Source organism: Myxocyprinus asiaticus, chromosome 43 (genome assembly GCF_019703515.2).
Source record: "Myxocyprinus asiaticus isolate MX2 ecotype Aquarium Trade chromosome 43, UBuf_Myxa_2, whole genome shotgun sequence".
Lineage (NCBI taxonomy): Eukaryota > Metazoa > Chordata > Actinopteri > Cypriniformes > Catostomidae > Myxocyprinus > Myxocyprinus asiaticus.
The window spans coordinates 3,849,025-3,868,781 of record NC_059386.1 but is presented as its reverse complement, the minus strand read 5'-3'; the positions used below and the strand labels follow the sequence as shown (position 1 = coordinate 3,868,781).

Below are 19,757 nucleotides of genomic sequence, written 5' to 3'. Positions count from 1 at the left end.
TCTGTGGTAAACATTAATTGATGATACATGGACCTTTTGTTCTACAGCATAAATTACACACAGTCATACCTAAAACGTGTATTTTGAAGCCGTATTGAATTACATACATTTTTAAAAAACACGTGGTGGCTTCAAAATTTACGTTTGAGGTATGACTGTGTGTAATTTATGTTGTAGAACAAAATGTCCAAGTACCATCAAGTAATGTTTATCACAGACCTTATTTTACTCATAAGTTCAAGAACCCCATTATAAAAACCCACAGGAAAATCTCGAGGGAACCCATGGCGAATAAGACTTCCATGTTCACCTACAAATTGACATAACGCAGTAGCGTTCCTAGCTTGTATGGCGCCCTGGGTGAAACCCGCTTCAGCATGCCTTTTAATGGGTTCCCATTTCATTGTAGCTATGTCACCCTTATCGTGTTGTATATTTATATGGTTTAAAAGCCATTTTGTCTCAAACAATGTGTCTATGGCCTTCACAGTATATATTTTGACCTTAAACATCCGGATATCACCATGATGCATTGTACATAGTATTATTTTATTGTAATTGGATAAAGAAATGTTTAGCTTACCAAATTAATATGTCATAAACAAGCTAATTAAATACAAAAAGAAAAAAAAAAAAAAAAAAAAAGCACAATCTTATTTGGTCCAGCAGATGGCGTTATAAATGAGCGAATAAAGGCCAGTCATGTAAAGCAGTGTAATATTCTAGCATCATTTTGAGTTTAGTTTTAGTTATGCAGCCTTTGATGAACAGGTACAGTATAAGTCATTATTTGTATTCACTATTTCAGCATTTATCTTTCAGATGTAAAAAAGAAAAAGACAAGAAAAAAGAAATAAAATCCTAGAGTTTCTTGGACATTTGCGAACTCTACCATAATAGAAGGTAAATTGCTTCAACCCACATACGGCAATTCTGAGCAATATAAACAAACATAAACAGATAAACATTCGTCTATAAACAGATAAAATCACAGAAAAACAGGAGGCAATGGAATATAATGACATGATCAAAAAGAGCATTCAGGAGTTCTAATCAAAACTTTGGGCATCTAAAAATAAGTAGCCTACTGTTCTTAATAATTTGTTGTTCATCTCCTGTCAGTCACAATGCAAGGGTAAATTTAAACAGCTGCATACCTCACTGACAATTTTTAGTGCATCCTACCACCCCAATTCCACCTCCAATTCTATTCACTTCCATTATGCCTTAAATATTATACTGAGTGTGTATTTAGAGCTTGAGTCTCGCACTCAAGCCCTCCATCATGGACGGCAAGACATCTCTGAAGGATTATGTGAAAATGTGAACTTATGAAGCAATAATTTTGCTGATATTCTGTGGAGATACTCTGGCAAAATACCACAATGGATTGAACCTAAAAATGTGGAATTATGCTAATTTGACTTGGCTAATTTTTTTTACCCTTTAATACTAAACTAAATTTTCTGAAAATGATTAACCTTATTTTTGTGCATTAATAATAATATACACATTTATATATGATGACACAGTGAAGCTAGGATACACGATTTATCATATGGTTAGAGTTAACTAATGAAAATTCACAAAAAGAAAATCGAAACACAATATATGACAGCATGTCTAACAGGAGGTAACACCAAGACCATTATTTATTGAACATGAGAACTATGAGTATAGACATTTGTTCAAACATTTGTAAACTGATACTGTATGTGTATTGTACATTATCCAAAAGAATATTAACTAGACATCTACAATGCACTTCATACATTAAGTACTGAAAGTCCTAAAACACATCTTTGAGATGATGTGTTTGTTCATACTTTTTCATATCTAAGGCCTTTTCATATCTATGAAGTGAAATAACACATTCCTTTGAAGAGTTGGGGGGCTCACCCCTCTTCATTTTGTCCAAAAAGAATAAAGACAATCTATTTCTTTGCCTATTTTACAGTGAGCGGCTTTCTGCCAAGGGTCGTGTGTCCACTGGAGCACTGCAGGTTGCTGTTTGTCTGTGAGGGCTGTGGGCAGTCTCTTTTGTTCCTTGGAATTCGAAATGGGTACGTCAGTTGTGTGGGAGATGTCTGGCTTCTCCCAGAGGCCAGACAGAGCAGGGTTGATGTAGTTTAGGGGGATGGGAGCTTCTGAGACAGTACAGCGGACATACATATAAGCAAAATATTTTAATAGTTTCAAAACAGCAACATTCACATTTTCCTGGACATTCATTTCAGTGCAAAAATGTTGAATAAAGTTAAAAGTAAAAAATAGTACACAGGCACACAAAAAGTTGTATGTGCCCATATACTATTAGTTGGTAAAACATTGCCCTGCCCAAAAAACTGGGATAAGAGAAAGGATTTTAACATCGAAAAAAATTACATGCCTCAGCTTTAAAAAAGGAAGGATTGCTCCACTGCTTTGCATCCGACCAGAGTTGTTTTCAGAAATGACTTTGATATCTCCTCTCTAAGCATTTTTAAAATGGCACTGTCAGCACCACTGGGGTGTATTTGGGCAAACATCACAAAAAATGCTTCCAAAGTGTCTGCCAAGTGGATTGGAGCAAACTCCTGCTCAGGAAGTGTGTGGAGGGAAGTCCTTCTGCTCACATCCTCCTCTCATTAATACATGCCTCCATTCTGCTCTCTTATCTGCACAAGGACATGCATATCCATAGGTCACTATCAAGGAAATGTTTATGATTGCAAGTCAAATTTTGGTGTAAAAATGGCCAAAAGAAACACATTTCTCCTGAAATTCATCATTCTATGTTTTAAAAGAGGTGAAGCCTTTTTTCATGCACTACTGTTTTGAAAGAATAAATAAATCTGGATCTAACCAGGACAGAGAGTGAAGTGAGTGGACCAGATGCACAACAACAAGAGGACAAGTACACCATAGTCTTTTGGTTTGCGAAACAAATTCCTCACTGTTCCTAAACTAGCAGCTTCAGTGACCAGTACATGCCAAACTCTTGCATTGCTGCAAGTAGAGGATTATTTTATGAACAGTAGGTTTGAAAAATATAGCATTTATTTAAATAGAAATAGTAAATTGTAACATTATAAATGTCTACTGCAATTCTTCATCAATTTAATGCATTATTAGTGAACAGAAGCATCAATTTCTATCAAAAACAAAATGTCAAATGGTCTTAGTGTTCTTAAACTTTTGAATGGTAGTGTTTAGCAACCTACAGTTTATATAGTATATACAGCTATATATAAAAAATACTTTATAATTGTTAATAAAATTATTATTAATTTAGTGTCTCATATAACTCTTTGCATAACTGATGGACACTGATAAGAGAGCTGTAAAGCTACAGTATTTCTTACTGTTGCCTGCCATACTGTCAAGTAGGCCTATTGTATTATTTTGTAATAATAAAGAAGATATTGAAAATATTTCTTATCATAGAATGTGGATTTCAGTTTTTCATATAGCCTATATTAGGACTGCTAAAGAAAAGTTATTAGATTATTAAACATTATTAAATGTAATAAGCAATATTTAAAAGATATTATTAAAATATATTTTTTTTTAAATGTAACGTAGTAATTGCATTTGCTTAATTTGAGATTAAAACTGTTTTTACTGTTGTAATTTCAAGAAATGGACTAGATGAATTAAAACTGAATAAAGGAAAGAAATATAGGCTATATTCAGAAGCATTCTGGCAAATTCAGAAATTGAAATTTACTTCAAAAACATGATTATAAAGAACCTGAAAGGATCGTGGCATCGTATCTTTTTAAAGGTATTTAGCCATTTTGTTTGTAACAAACAAAAATTGTTGTCTTTTTTTTTTGTTTTGTTTTTTTGCTATTTGAATGTCAAGGTTGTCTAGCCACTTCCTCAATTGCACTTTAAAGTACAGCATTCTCTGTAGAATTTAAAAGGATCACATGATTTTTGTGGTCTGCGTTGGAGTTATGCCTTGATGACTTGCAAAAGACACTCGTGACATCATATCTTTTTGAGCACGCTGTTGTGCCCTGCGGGTTTCTGTTGTGCTGTGAAGATGCACGTTTCAGTTCGGAGGCATATTTAGTGCATGTAACTTGCCAAACATTCAGGGATGTTATGTAATTTTTTTTTACTTTGTAATCATGGTTACAAGTACTGTAACATGAGTAGTTGTAATTTGTTCCTTCCCACCTCTGATAATATCAACAATAACAAATAATATTATATTCAAAATGTTAAAATATTTATCTACTTTCCTGCAACAATAAAAACTTTCAGCTTTGGAATATGTATTCTCTGAGTTAAGCCAAAAGATCAGTGTGTGACATTGATGTGTGTTATGATCTTTTATTGGTCACACGTTTTCCCATCATCTGATCAGAATTCACCAAATTTGAACTTTTGTCCACAGCGGAATGCGAAATTTCTTTAAGTGAATGGAGTGCGAAGTGTAGCATGACCACACCTTTCTTCCCTGCTGGTAGATGCTGGTACTACAACATCTGGTGCCAAAAAGCATGTTCCCCTCTGATGACCATTCAAAAATAACTGTGTATTTTGACTAAATATATATTTTTCCCAAGCAACATACAAACTGCATTGATTTCATTATATTATATATTACCAGTTACAAATAGGTTTTAGAGGTCTGTTGATTGCATTAACTTATGGATGTTTTTTGACAGTGAGCAAAAATGGCAGCCCTTAAGCCCAGAGTACCCTTCGGTCATACACTAACGCTAGGCGTCTGCGTACAGGACGCGTGACGCAAATTTCATCATCATCAGCACGGATTTTTCTAAGGTTCCGTGTGTGGAAACAACAACAGTGGATGTGCACGTCAAGAGTGTGTGTGTGAGGAGGTCAGGAGATACCTGCATTTATATAACTCCAGTCTTAAGGAATATAAAGACGTATTTTTGGGCGGTCCAAAATAGCAAGAGACTACATACTAAAGGTGCCAATATACTTCTACTGAAATCGACAAACGAATGGGTATGAAGTAATTTCAAACACAATCTGCCCAAAATGAAGGTGTTTTTGAATTTGTTGCGGTAGGCCAAAACAGCTTGCGCTCTCTGTAATCTTTGTACCAGCTCCTTTTTTGTACCAGCATCTTCTTACTGCCATTGGTCCATGCCATCGGTGGGTGTGAACCGGTGCACTACCTTGAAACTCTTGAAGATAAATAGTCCAGTCCCTCGTAGCAATAGTAGTGTGCATGCACCAACCGCCTGTTTATACAACAGCCAAATGAAGTACACTTTGAAAGGCTAGCCTTCGACTGTAACCAGATGCTAAGCCTTTGTGTCAAAACTAAAGTGTTCTTGGGCTTTAAATTGCAACACTTGACTGAGCCAGAGAGTGAAGCTATGAAAATTGTTAAAATGAAAACTGATGTGCTCATTTAATTTAATGTATCTGTAGGGCTTTACTGGTTGTTTAGATCAGTGTTACTATCAGAAATAATTAATAATTATTTCTGTAGTTATTAATCAATATTTAAATTAATTAATTGGATCTAACTCATTAAAACCTCATATGGGACTCCAGTAAATGTAGTGTGCTACGTTTAGGAGCAAGTTTGGTTATTAGCAATAATTAATAATTATCAAAGATATTTATTAATTATTAAAATCAATAGAACATTGATGAGAATCAATGTTAGCTTTTTTTAATCCTTTAAATCAACAGTTATCAAAGATAATCGTTAATTGTTAACGTCGATGAAACATTAATTAAAATTAACACTAGCTTATTGATCATTCAAATTCAATCAAAGATAATTATCAATTATCAAAAATCAATAGAATATTAATAAGGATTAACATTGATGGGGCACCACCCTGAAATCATGGACTAATAACCGAATATTAAAACAGTCTCAATATTAGATTGTTTTCTTAGGAAAATCGACATCCGAAGAATATCCATTTTCGGGGAAAAAAACAATGAATGAAGGTTTGAATCCGAGCACTGACATCCCGTCAGCATGACACAGGCGTATGCAAAACAAACCAAAACACTTCTCTTTGTAAAATAACAAAGTTTATTTATGCAGTAATATCAATTAATAATTAATACAATGCAGTCAATAAACTTCTGACTTACAACTACAAACTAAACAGTGATATGATTAGATATGGAAATAAAAATAATTCTATAACACAAGGTGTGTGTGTGACAGTGTGTGTGTGTGTGTGTGTGTGTGTCAGTGTGGTTAGTAAGAGAGAGAGAGAGAGAGAGAGAGAGAGATGATTAAGTGACAGCCCGAAAGCTGATTTCGAGATAGCTGGAGATAAAGCAGCCGTGTTCATCACTCAGAGACGCGGTTTTACGAGCGGGGCTCGTAAAAGTCCTGCGTTATTTGACTCTAATGGATGAACTCAGTTGCTGTCTCACCCGCGATGGCGAAAATGCACAACAGTCCAATTTGGTTGGACCACAATACAGCAAAACAAATTCGTGATAATTAATACCCTGAGTATTAATAATGAGCGGACATGGCGGTCCGTAAACTGTACAAGCAAAAACCTTGAAACACAAGAATAACACACTATAATATTCTGTCTCTGCCCAGACGTAAACCTCTTACTTGAATCGCATGAGGACACAGGTAGAATGTCATTTAACTTTCCTTGACCCGGTTCCTTGAGGCTCGGGTGATGACGGGGGCCGTTTCCTCGCGCTGTCGGCGGGCGGTATGGCTGTTGATTCTCGGCGGGCTGGCGGAGAACTCAGAAATGTTGACTTGATTGAAGATGGAAGAGAAATCTTTAATCTCTTCATTTCTGTAGGCCAACGGATGAAGATGCGAATTGCTCAGCTGTCTCCTTCGGATCCGTTAGAGTGTTCGGTTGAACACAGAGTAATCTCAACTCGTCCAGCGAGATGGAGATCGTATGGCTACAGTTTCAAGTCGGACATTACTTCCTTAAGCCACGAGGCTGCACCGGAGAGCAGCAAAAAGCTACGTCCGTGTTCGGTGAACAAAGTCGCTGGAAGCAACTTTGGAAGCATTTCAGAATTATTTGAAGTCCTGATGATGTCATGTTTGAGGGATGTTCTGTGGTGTGCCTCATCCAATAGGAGTTGAGAGCTCGATCCTTTAGAGGGCAAGGCTTCATGGATCTGTAGTCTGTTTTGGACTCCCTTTGTTTGATTTTGGCGCGATTTTTGTCAGTAAAATTTACGACTTAGAAGGAGGGGGCTTGAGGAATGTTTTTTTATGACTGTTAGGCCTGCCTTTGTCTTCTATCTGAATACATGAGGCCCAACATATCCTAAATGGTTTTCTTTCTTGTTTTTTATCTGTCAAAAAGCATTTGGAATTTGCAGAAAAGGTGCAAAACAAGTTTGCCAAAGTTTAATACGTCATTTGCGTGACGCAAATCTCATCAGAATGCGCATGCGCCTAGAGTTATTTGCACTAATTAGTGGGTCCACAAGGTTGCATCACTCACATTTAAGCCGTCACCATCACGAAGAAGTGCTAGAAGAATATGTAATCACCACAAAACTTAAGGAGATAAAGGTAAAAACAATAACAGTGGATGTGCAAGTTAAGAGCACGTATTTGAGGAGGACTGGAGAAACCTGCATTTGTATAGCTCGAGTCTGAAGGAATATAAGGACATCTTTATAGGTCTAAACTCCTGAAGAGGAATAGTCTGGTGTTATAGCAATCACTGAGCGTTTGCACCTACTGCCTGTGTACTGTATGCGCACACAGTTATATGGCACATACTTTGACAGGCTCACATTCGACTGTACACAAACGCTGAGCATTCGAGTCAAAATGGAAGTATCCCTAAGGCTTTAGGACAATAATAGTTGTGATGCTTGTCTTAGTAAGCACCATTAATGATCAAAGAATCCCAAAACCATCAACTGCACAAATGGCAAACTTAACAATAACTTCAGACTGTCCTCTATAAATAAATATGTCTGATCATTGCACATTCTTAGTTCAAAACCTTGATGGTAATTTTTGAAAGTGGATTTTTTGATTCAAAGCAAATAGACTCCTGCGTTTCGGAGTATTAGCCCTCCCCCAAGCATCTGTGTGTTTCTGGCAACCTTTTCTTTCCTCCACTTTGTTAATTCAGTTGGAGACACTGTGGGGTTCAAATTAATGGAGTTACTGAGGATTTGGCTGAACCCAACTGCTGATCTTGGCGAACAAATCAAGAGAGAGTTCCTATTTTCTTTTGTGTTGCTCCATCCCTCCATAACCCTCTTAACCCCCCTCAATCAACCTGCTTCACCTGCATCCTTCTTCCATTTTCAGCAGCTGACTGATTGAGCCAAGCTTTTAACTGACAAGCAGTGCTTCTTTTGTGCTATTGTTTGAAGCTAACTATACTTGCTTGTAGACTCACTTATGTACTTATGTGAATTGTTTGATAATGTGCAGATTTGTGCTTGCAATTGTAATTCCATACATTTGTGTGGTTCTACATGAAAACACTGTATGGGAACTGCATTAATGGTGGATTGAGGAATATTCTACTGGCTATGGCATTTATTATGGTGTATACAGCTGTGAAATGTATTAAACAATTCAATCTCTGAAATTTGGAAAATTAAAAACTTATTATGAACAGTAAAAGCCCAAAGGAAAGACAAATCTTAAATGAGACCTCAATAATTTAGCAACCTCAGACCTTTGCAGAAGTCTCCTGTTTCTCAGCTGTTTGGTCTTAAACGTTGTTCATCAAATTCTTCCAAGACCAAATTATCTGAGCTATGATTTCCACATTAATTGTATAGCTCAATACTCGTAACTGGATGTCTACAATTGCACCATTTCTGTCTGATTTTATTACTCCTAGGTAATTTTAGAAGAAACATATGAGACAACACTGATATTTAAATGAGATCTCCAATAAGTCTACGGAGTTTTGAAAGAGAAAAGTTTCCTAGGCCATCTCAGCTTATATTTTTGACAGGCTTGTGATGTACCAGTTGCTGTAGTTTAATAACAGCACCCTCAGACCATTAAAGTGTCATTATCTCACAAATTCGGCAATACCCTGAACCTGCTGTATTTCCCCTAAGACAAAGAAGAAACTGATATCTGCTCATTTTACATGACCTGACCTGAAGCTACCACTTTTTGTGATTTGTGTTGCAGAGAAAGTAAAGCTGGGGAGGGAGGAGAGAGCGTTGGCTGGGTGTGGAGGAGAAAGAAAGGAAAAGACAAAAGAGGGCTTTGAAAAGGGCCCTTTTTCTCTGCAATAAACTTTGCCAACCACTAGATGATTTGCAGTCAACAGAGTACAAATACTGCTTGGGACAGCAAACAAACCTGAAATAAAAAAGAGAGAGATAACGAGTAGTCAAACATTAGAGATTACAAGTAGAATACCATTTAAGTTTCTAGGCATTTCTGAAGGTGCTATACTAATAATTAATATCAACCTACAATATGTAATCTGCAAATGAAACTCTCTGAGGAAAACATATTTTGGTTAATGTCTTAAGACTCAAGCTTGTCTGCAGTTGATGTTATGAGTCTGTGACAAGAAGTCTCAGATTGCACGACCATAGGTCGTGTAGTGTGTGCACTTTAGTGACTTGCCCAGACTAGTCCAAGACACAACGACGGACTTCACACCTGCTTGAAATCTGGCGGATGAGTCGTCAGGGGTGCGCACTGTTCTGATAAGCAAGAGGCCGATAATGAGCAAAAGCCAATGAAATACAGAAAGAGAGCAAGAAGAGAGCAATGCATTAAGAAACAGTAGACAAATAATAATAATAATAATAATAATAATAATAAAAGCATCACCCACATCACCCTTCCTGCTGTCTCATCATTATTTTCAGCTGTTTTTTTCTTTCTGTGCAAATCGGTGCAATAAGCAAGCCTTTCTATGATATTGTTTGTTAACATGTTATCACAAATAAAATCTCCCCTTGGTATGTGCATGAGTTTGTGAATTAATTTTGTGATTGTATCTTTAAGATGCATTTAAGGCGATCTGTTTGATCCATGCCGGTTACATCTGGATTTAAAAAGAAAAAAATGTCTGATCAGAAAATAGAAAAAAGCAAATACATAAATCCTACATGCACAAGGACTTCACGGATCTTCTTCAGTATGTCTGATATCAACATGCAGTGCCACAGATGAGAAGCACATGCATCTGACCATTAATACAGGTATTCCACTAAAATAACTCCTCTGCTCGAGACATTATGTTTGTGCTTAGATTAAATGCAAGTATAAATAAGAGAAACTGTTTGCCGGTTTATTATGATTTTTTTTCTTTTACTTTTTGCACTTCATTATCATACAATATTATACTGACGTAATGGTTGATGTATGCCGTCTTGAAATCAAAGACTCTCCCCTTGAAATCCCTTTGAAAGTGGTCGAAAGATACGACCAGGTTTACTTGTAAACGGATTACCCAAAATGCATCTTTAATACCCGGTGTAAACAGGGCTTCAGTCAGGGATGAATGGCTACGTAGTTGATACACCTAGACAGGTAGTGTGCACACCACCACGACAGAAAACAAAAGACTTAGTTGTTCTAAGTGTGCGCAGGGTGAGATTGCAAGTCGTGTGGTTGTGCTTGGTGTAATGTGACGTTAAAATGTTATCAATGATGACATGTCTCATTCTATGAATAAAATCCAAATTGAGTTCAGTAAAACAAGCTGTTTTAACCACTCGATGATGATTTAAAGAAATATATAATGTGTAATTTGACATACAGTATGAGGCCATAATATGCACCAGATTCTCTTTGTTATTGTATTTTATGATGACACTGATACTAATGCAAAAATGGGTGAATAAAAGGTGCCAGACAGGTGTTATTGAGCTGAATACAGACAAAAGAATGAGGATTATAGGCATATCTCACTTTGGGCAGAAGTGTAAATGGCTTTCAGCTGCAGACTGCACATGAATGAAGCAGCATATCAAACAACTGTGAGTGAATAGGCACTTAAGAGTATTTGAGTAGTTTCGGTTCCTTTTGTAGACAAATTATTATTATTTTTTTTTATCACATGAAATGTGCTTGGAAATGTCTCTATGTGAATGACTGTATAGATAGACTGTAGGTACGTTTTCATCAGCTCGACTACTCCATGAACACACTGTAGTTAACTTATCTCCACTGAGTAAGGAAAATAACTGGGAAAAAATTTGATGTCAAACTAGGTAGAGCACTAGTTCACACCCACAGATGACATGAACCAGTGTCAGTAAGAAGGTGCTGGTACAAAGAAGGAGCTGGTACAAAGTTTTCCTGAGAATGCAAGCTATTTCAGTCCACCACAACAAATTCAAAAATACCTTCTTTTTGGGCAGATTTTGTTTGAAATTACTTCACACCCATTCGTTCTTCAATTTCGCTAGAAGTATATTGGCGCCTTTAGAATATGGTATTTGGTCTCTTATTATTTTGGACCGCTCATTATCAGTCCTTGTGTTTCACTCTTTTTTTCGGAATAAAGTAATTGCACTTGGGTATAAACCTCATTTTGCCAAAGCCTTATTAGTACAGAAGATCTGCCTTTTCTCTTCTTTCTTCTCCCGGAGAAAGAACTCTCTTGATTCCAGCTGGGGCCAAACGTATATGCATCAGGGTAGGTGTCCTTGGAAAAAGACAATGTGGAGACCACACCCTGCCCAAAGGGGAGGTAATTGTGTGGAAATATGTCACATGGTCTCACCGAGTCTTGTCGGCAGTGTCGCAAGTGGAGAAGTCCCCGTGGTAGGTCCTACCCAGAGGGCATGGAGCTCTACAAACACAGCGACCGGTGGCAGAGGGAACTCTGCCCAAGGGAAGACACGGGTCTACCGTCAGGGAGACCGTATCGTGGAAGATTATATCATATGGGGTTACCGACAGGGAACCAACGCATATGGACACCTATCCCAGTACAGGGGCTGACCTGAACAGGGCATACTGACATAAGTACTGGGCCTGGCATCGAATTCCTCTGCCGAATTTGCTTGCTGCAGGTGCTGAGGGAGGAATCCAGGGTTCACCGATCCCGGAAACTCACATGGACGAAAGAGCGCATGTCTTCCCCTGGGGAAGGGGAAAGGTGCTTGTGTGCCAGCGTTACACCCGGCCAGTTGTCCCACCACTTACCTGTTCATACCTGACAGCACACGGGACGAAACCAGCTCAACTCGGAGATTGTAGAACCTTGCGAAGGTATTGGGTGTTGCCCAGACTGCTGCTCTACAGATGTCTGTTAGAGAGGCGCCGTTGTCCAAGGCCCAGGAGGAGGCTACACTCCTAGTAGAGTGCACTCGTAGTACCAGAAGGGATGGTGCACCCTGGGCCTGGTATGCCAAAGCGATGGCGTCAACAATCCAGTGGGCAATCCTCTGTTTGGAGACAGCGTTGCCCTTCTACTGTCCCCTGAAACAGACAAAGAGCTGCTCAGAGCATCTAAAGCTTTCCGTGTGGTCCAAATAGATACGCAAAGCGCGTACCAGACACAGCAACGACAAGACTAGGTCTGCCTCCTCCCAGGGCAGTGCTTGTAGGTTCACCACCTGATCTTTAAAGAGGGTAGTGGGAACCTTTGGCACATAGCCCAGCCGGGGTCTCAGGGTCATGTGAGAGTACACCGGACCGTACTCTAGGCACATATTGCTGACATAGAATGCTTGCAGGTCCCCAACCCTCTTGATGGAGGTGAGTGTAGTCATGAGGGCTGTCTTCAAGTAGAGGGCTTTCAGCTCAACTGACACCTAAGGGCTCATAAAGGGCTCCCTGTAGGCCCAGCAGGACCACAGAGAGGTCCCATGAGGGAATGAGGTGCGGCCTAGGAGGATTCAACCTCCTGGCGCCTCTAAGGAACCTGATGATCAGGTCATGCTTCCCTAAATACTTACCGTCCACTGCATCAAGGTGTGCCACTATAGCGGCTACATACACCTTCAAGGTGGAGGGGGACAGCCACCCCTCCAACCTCTCCTGCAGGAAGGAAAGCACTGACCCGACTGCATAACTCTGTGAGTCTTCGCCTCGGGAAGAACACCAATTCACGATTAGGTGCCACTTCAAGGCGTACAGTCACCTGGTAGAAGGGGCTCTGGCCTGAGTAATAGTGCCTACCACCGCGAGGTTCCAGAGGTCTGGTCACGGGTGCCAGATCATGCCTCATCCCTGAGAAAGAAGGCCCTTCCTCAGGGGAATTTGCCAGGGAGGGGCTGTCGCAAGGAGCGTGAGTTCCGAGAACCAAGTCTGGGTGGGCTAGTAGGGCGCTACCAACAGGACCTGTTCCTCGTCCTCCCTGACCTTGCACAATGTCTGTGCAAGTAGGCTTACTGGGGGAAACGCATCCTTGTGCAGCCTCCACTCTCCCCTGAGCGTCACCTGCCATGACAGTGTGTCTGCTGTGCGATTGAGTTGCCAGGGATATGAGTGGCCTTGAGCCGCTGCTGGCTCCAGAGGAGGAGATGGCGGGTGAGCTGCGACATGCGGGGCGTTCTCCACACTTACCTCTGCGAGAGGGGAGAAACCGCTGTGATGCGCCCATAGAATCCAACAGCCGCCTGAGACAGTTTGCTTTCTTAGAGAGGCGAATGGATTGGTAGTGGAATACATCAACACCGCTCGGCTCCAAAGAGAAAATCTGAATGAGTGGTTGCACGCCAGCTCCTTTTATACCCATATGTCCGGGGTAGTGGCATGCAAATTCCACTCGCCAATTTTCATTGGCCTTTTTTCAAAGATCAGAGGTGTTTGGGGCTCCCAAGAGTGACCCCCAGTGTCACTACATCGACACAACGTCGAGTGAGTGACAGATAGGGAACTGACCTATTTCAGTAGTACAAATTCTGTATCTCTGCCAAGCGACTTGATCAGTGACTGAGTTTGCCTTTTGCAAGCTGGCCGTCTTCTGCAACATTTCTGGGGATGCCCTCGCCAACCAGTGCATTCTCAACAGAGCAGAAAGATCAACATTCTCAAACAAGCGCTGCCAGACCAGCATGCTGCCTGCTCATATGCTGTCCATGCCTCACCGCAAGGCAACAGACCCTGAGGCAACGTCCACACCTGCCAACTGTCCCAGAGCCAGTGCGTGGCCACATTAATCCCAGAGCTGGTGCCCAGGGCTGCCTCAATCCCTGTGCCAGTTTGGGAAGCTTCGGTCCCTAGTCTTGTTAAGAAAACCTCTCCAATTAGGAGAGACCCTTTTTTATGTCCGGTAACAGCTGTCCCTGTTCCAAGTCCTGTGAGAGCCTTTGTGTGAACCAGCTCCTGTTCCCCTGTCTGTCTCACCTGATCTAGTTTCCCTGCCTGTCTTGCCGGACCATGTTTTAGAATCTTTGTGTCCCCAGTCTACAGTATGTTAGTGTTGTCTTCTTCAGCTCCTTTGAGTGACTTGTCTTCATTTCTGATCCATAGTTATCCCTGTTCCATAACATTATGTGGTCTCTATTCCAGTACTGTTTGTTTTCCCTATTCCGGTCCCCGTATGTGTCTGTGTTTTTCCAAAATAGGGTTCCTCTATAACCCATGGCGACCCCACCAGTACCCTTGCAGTCCTAACCTGGAAATCCTTGGAAAGTCCTTGGCCTGAGGCCATTCCAGAGCCGGAGGAGGCCTTTCCTGTTCCTGAGCCAGCTGCCTCAAAACCAGAGTCTTCTGCTCTTAAGACTTCTGCTCTACCAGGTGGTCCAGAGTCCAGCAGACTGTTCTAGCAGACTCTTCTTCTGTTAAGCCGGTTGCTCCTGGTTTATCCACTAATCAGGAGGGAGGGTCCCCCTTGAAAATTTAACCCCGTGAGCCATGAGATGAGGCCCATGTTGGGATGTGTATATAGACCCATATTTATATAATATGCCTATGTTAGAGCCCTCTTCAGTCTAGGGTTCAGAGAGGTGTAACAAGGAGTTGGAGTTCCCTTCTCCTGTCCCAGTGATCAATAATCATGGACAGTTTTAACAACTCAAAAAATATACAGTATTTTCATTAACAGAAAGCTTGAAGAAAGTACAAAAAGACTCAGGAGTAGATGAGGCCAAAATAACAAACAAAATGGTACAATATCTGGGGAGTCAATCCCAACCTTACCTCCCCAAACAAAATAGAAAAGAAACAACATAAGGCTTCCTACAGTAACTCCCTTTCTAACACAAAACAGGAGAAAATGGTAATAAACCAAACTGGCATCCGCTTCCTTACAACATCCTTTTACATATAATAATGGCTATTCAATGGCTGATTTTCAAGTTTTTAATAATAAAACTCTTAATAAAAGAGATCAAAAATAAAATATAACTGCAAGCAGCAATGACCGGCCCAAGCACCATGGGTCCATTTCCACCTGGTGGCTTTCGGAAAACAATGCAAAGTGGACACATGCATTTGTCATTTGATATTATTCTAAACAATTTTGAAGCAATTTGAGTAAATATAAGAGGACTATTTTAAAGTCTGTTGTAAGAGCCACACTTCCTGCTGCCAGGTGGTGGTGCTATGACCGTGACCCAAAATAGTCACATCCATGTGATTAGTCCCCAAGACTAAACATACATCTCAGTTTTGATCTGAATCACACATTGCACACAGAAGATTTGAGACACTTCTTGTTTCCCATTAATTTAATGCCTCACCATGGTAACACTGTTTGGTATATCAAAAATCTGTTCACAATTTAGCATCTTTAATGTCTTGGCATAATATTGTCTAAATATATTGGGGTCTCATGAATCCTCTGGGAGGAGTATTTAAAAGTTGTGAGACTGCAATATTCAAAAAATCCAAAATGGTCGACTTCCTGTTGGACGAGTTAATGACTGTAAGTATGAAAGTTGTTCAGCTTGATTGGAACAATCTATGTACCAAGTTTGGTGACTCTATGTGAAAATGGGTGTGCTACAGAGCCCCCCTTACATGCTCATTTGAAAGGGGGCACTACAAAGCCTCCCTGGACCCCCCTCCCCTGCAACTTTGCCCAGCCCTAATGGCCGACGACTCTGATGTGTGTGCAAAATTTAAAGCATTTTTTTAGATATCAAATATCCCTTTACAATTTTACATCAGCAGTGTCTTGACAATATTCTAAAGAATGTTGAAGCAATTCATGTAAACATAAAAGGCCTTTTTCAAAGTCTGTTAAAAGTGACATACTTACAGCTACCAGTTGGTGGTGCTATGACCGTGACCCATAATAGCGACATGTGGTGATGGGGCATGGTCGTGTGTCTGTCTGCAGGAGAGAGGGAGTGGTGTGGCTCGTCAAGCTGGTTGACATGATTTCTAAAAGCTGTTTCTCATTACAGTGATAGCGGAGAGACTCCTTAAAACACCTGAGCAAGCCAGAGAAGAGAGAGAGAGAGAACGAGTTGAGTGTACAGCATTGGTGTCTGTTGATACTGAGTGTTTATTCTGAGTGTTGTGAAGAAGTTTATGTTTATTTTGAGAGTATTATTGAAATACTATTTACTGAGTAAAAGCACAGAAAGCAAGCATACGCTGTGCACAGAGCCAAAGGAAATAAAAGCCTATCTGAAGCGTGTCACTGCTCCCCGTCTCCTCATTTCCACACATGAACTCTGTCGTGGTGTCACACCACATAAATGTGATCTGCCCCGATTACCAAACATAAAGCTGAATTTTCTTCAAAATCATACAATGCACACAGAAGATATAAGGAACTTCCTGTTTCACATTTTTAGCCATAAATGTATTGCTGCGCCATGGCGACACTTAGCATCTACAATGTCTTGGCATGATGTTGCACAAATTTGGTGCCAGTCACATGAATCCCCTAGGAGGAGTATTTAAAAGTTCAGAGCTTGCGATTTTCAGAAAGTCCCAAATGGCCGACTTTCTGTTGGGTGGAGCTAATGACTATAGTTATAAAAGTTGTCCGGCTTGGTGAGACCTATATATATACCAAGTTTGGTAACTGTAGGTGAAAATGGGGGTGCTACAGAGGTAACTGTCACTAGCCAACAGGTGGGCCATTTGAGTGTGGCTAAAAAACAAATGCTTTGTTTTATATCAAAAACTTCATCAATGTTCACATACTTGGTATCAAATTAAAGCTTAAAAACTCAACTTTCAGTTTCTGCAGTCTACTTTGCAATTAAAACATTACAGTGAAATACATATTTTAAAATGATAAAAGAGTGCATTTTTGAAACAAGCGACATGTGAGCGACAGTAGGCTACTTATGTTTCATGTTCTCTGCTTATGATCCAATCCAATGATTGAAGAAAAAACAGCATGCATTTCATTAGGTTCGTTTGAAGAAAAATAGCATGCATTTCATTAGGCTCGTTTGAGATGAGCAAGTTCTGTGCAGAACCGATCACCAGTGATCACCGACAGTTGTATGACGGTTAGAAATCTTGCTGTGATATCATGACTAAATATGTCAAAAATCTCTAAAAATTCTGTATGGTTTTATATCCCCCATTTGTTTTTTAAAAAGTGAGGCGGGTTAAAATTGTTACTTTCTTGTGATTTCAAATGTAGCAAACTCCCCATTAAGCTAGCTAATTTTCATAAGCAAGCACTGGATGCATGGAAGATAGCTTTCAAACATAATTTCTCCCCACACTCATGTATATTATGGAATAATCAACATGTGTTATCTAAAAACAAGACTATGTTTAAAAAAGACTGGTTTGAAAAGGGAATTATTTTTGTTTCAGACTTGCTAAATTGTAGCAGTTAGATTTATACTTATGAGCAATTTATTTCCTTTTCAGAGATTTTGTCTTCATTTAGAGAATATCATTTGGCTGTGAAAAGCATTTCTTCTAAATTGCTTTATCAATAAAAGTACATTTCAGGTACAACTCAGTAGTTGGGCAGATTCCAAAAATTTGTATTGGAGGTATTAACACCTTGGATAAGAAATGTAGTAATTTTCATATTAGAATGTGTCTCACACAAGATTTGAGTTGTTCCCCAAAAGCACTTCAGAAATGGAAAGAAAATGTTCCTATGCTTTCCACTGATAAGATCTGGTCCTAGTTTAATAAATTTTTACTGACCAATACATTTTAAGTGTTGCACAGATATTATCCTTGCAATGCTTTTCTTAAGTTTAAGGTAGACATTTTACAGCAATGTTCTTTTTGTAATCTTTAACTTGAAATGTTTATACATTTATTTTGCACCTGTAAGTACCCTAAAGACTTCTGGACCCAGGTATCTAAGCTAATTTTTGATGCATTTCATAAAATAATTGCAATAGATGATTCCATGATCCTTTTCTTGGACTGTAACACTGGCTCTCCCATAACTGATGACACTCTAAAATTAATAATTTGTCTTGGGAAATTTCACTTGCATAAAGCTAAGGTAATGTCTATTAAGCCCTGTTTTAAGTTATTTTCTATAGATTTGAAAATGTTTTATGACTTGAGGAATGCATTGACCAGAAATAAGAAATCAACTAAAACCTCTCTTCTATTGAAAAAAGTAATTTGTATAGTTACATTTTTTACAATGACAAAAAATATGTGCATATTGCTCAAGAAATGACTTTTTTCACTAATACTTGTATGTAAATGGGGGTAAATGGGGAAAAACCCGACTGATCCTCTATTTTTATGTTATCATGTAATCAAAAATGTCTAATTTCTATAAAATATTGATACTAATTAATTTTTATGCAATCAGAATTGATTGCTGTGTCTGAAATCGTTCACTCATTCACTATTTCCTATATAGTGAATGGCAGTGAGTGCGCTATATCTCAGCAGTGAGTGTACGAAATGAGTGAGTGAATTGGGATACTGATGTATGTATATACAGCCATCGGAGCGCTGAGGCTGTCACAGAAACAATGTCACATATGAACATTTAAAATACTTGGGCACGGTTGCATAAAGCACCTTAAGTGCAATTTTCCCTTAAGAATGCCATAAAGTTTCCCTTAAAATTAAAGGAGTTGCAGAAAATAACCATTAAGTGTTATTTAAGGGGGTTATAAGTACAATGTCATAATCCCTTTCGGTTTCCCTTAAAGTCACCATGAAATGCCTTGACAAGCGAGGTTGGAGTTACGGTTTTAACGTATTTCCTATTGAAACAGGAAGTGGGGGGGGGGGGGGGGGGGACATGTCAAACTACTCACCCCATTTTTAACTAGCCAGCTGGTTTTGGTTTGTAGCCACACACTGACACACACCCCTTTCCATCATGCTGATCAAGCTACAGCACTCTTACAGGGGAAACTTGAGAGGTAATCTCAATATCAGCCAACTTTTCCAATATTTGAAAACAGAACAATGATCTATCTGTGTCAACATTACTACATAACGTGCCCATAAATGCACACAGTAAATCGCAGTCTTTGTTTACGACGAGGTGGGAGCCGCTGTGCAATACAGATGAATGAAAACAAAAAGAAATAAAAGATAATATATCCATGTTTTGAATCACAATACACCAAGCATACTCAAGCCAACTCAAGCCACTTGTACTCACATCTAGCTCCAGCGTTGGTGTGTCCTGTTCAGAAATGATCACCCAGACACCCCTATGAATTATTTCCTTTGAAGACAATTACCCTCCACTGTGAGAGCTTCAGAGAGGTGAAAGATGATAACCGACAGTCAGAACTCACTTTTTAAGTGATTCTTATCGGAAAATCTGTTCGGAACAACCTTATTTCATGGATTTTGCTCCCTTCAAAGTGCCCTGTGAATGCTTGATCAGCACCAGTTAGAACACAGTCAGACATTGTAAGGGAAGGGTGCATTTTCATTCCAAAAAGCATTTGATTGGACAGAAAGTTTGATGAAAGTCTGAAGTGTAGAATGAGCC

At 39.4% G+C, this 19,757-nt stretch overlaps 1 long non-coding RNA gene across 1 annotated transcript; it reads left to right on the top strand.

The window, feature by feature from the left end:
* The first annotated feature begins 254 nt into the window (after positions 1-254).
* Positions 255-9,895, top strand: LOC127433292 (uncharacterized). The gene is made up of 3 exons (XR_007895869.1): positions 255-903; positions 1,958-2,063; positions 9,113-9,895. It is a non-coding gene; the product is annotated as an uncharacterized LOC127433292 (long non-coding RNA).
* The last annotated feature ends 9,862 nt before the right edge of the window (positions 9,896-19,757 follow it).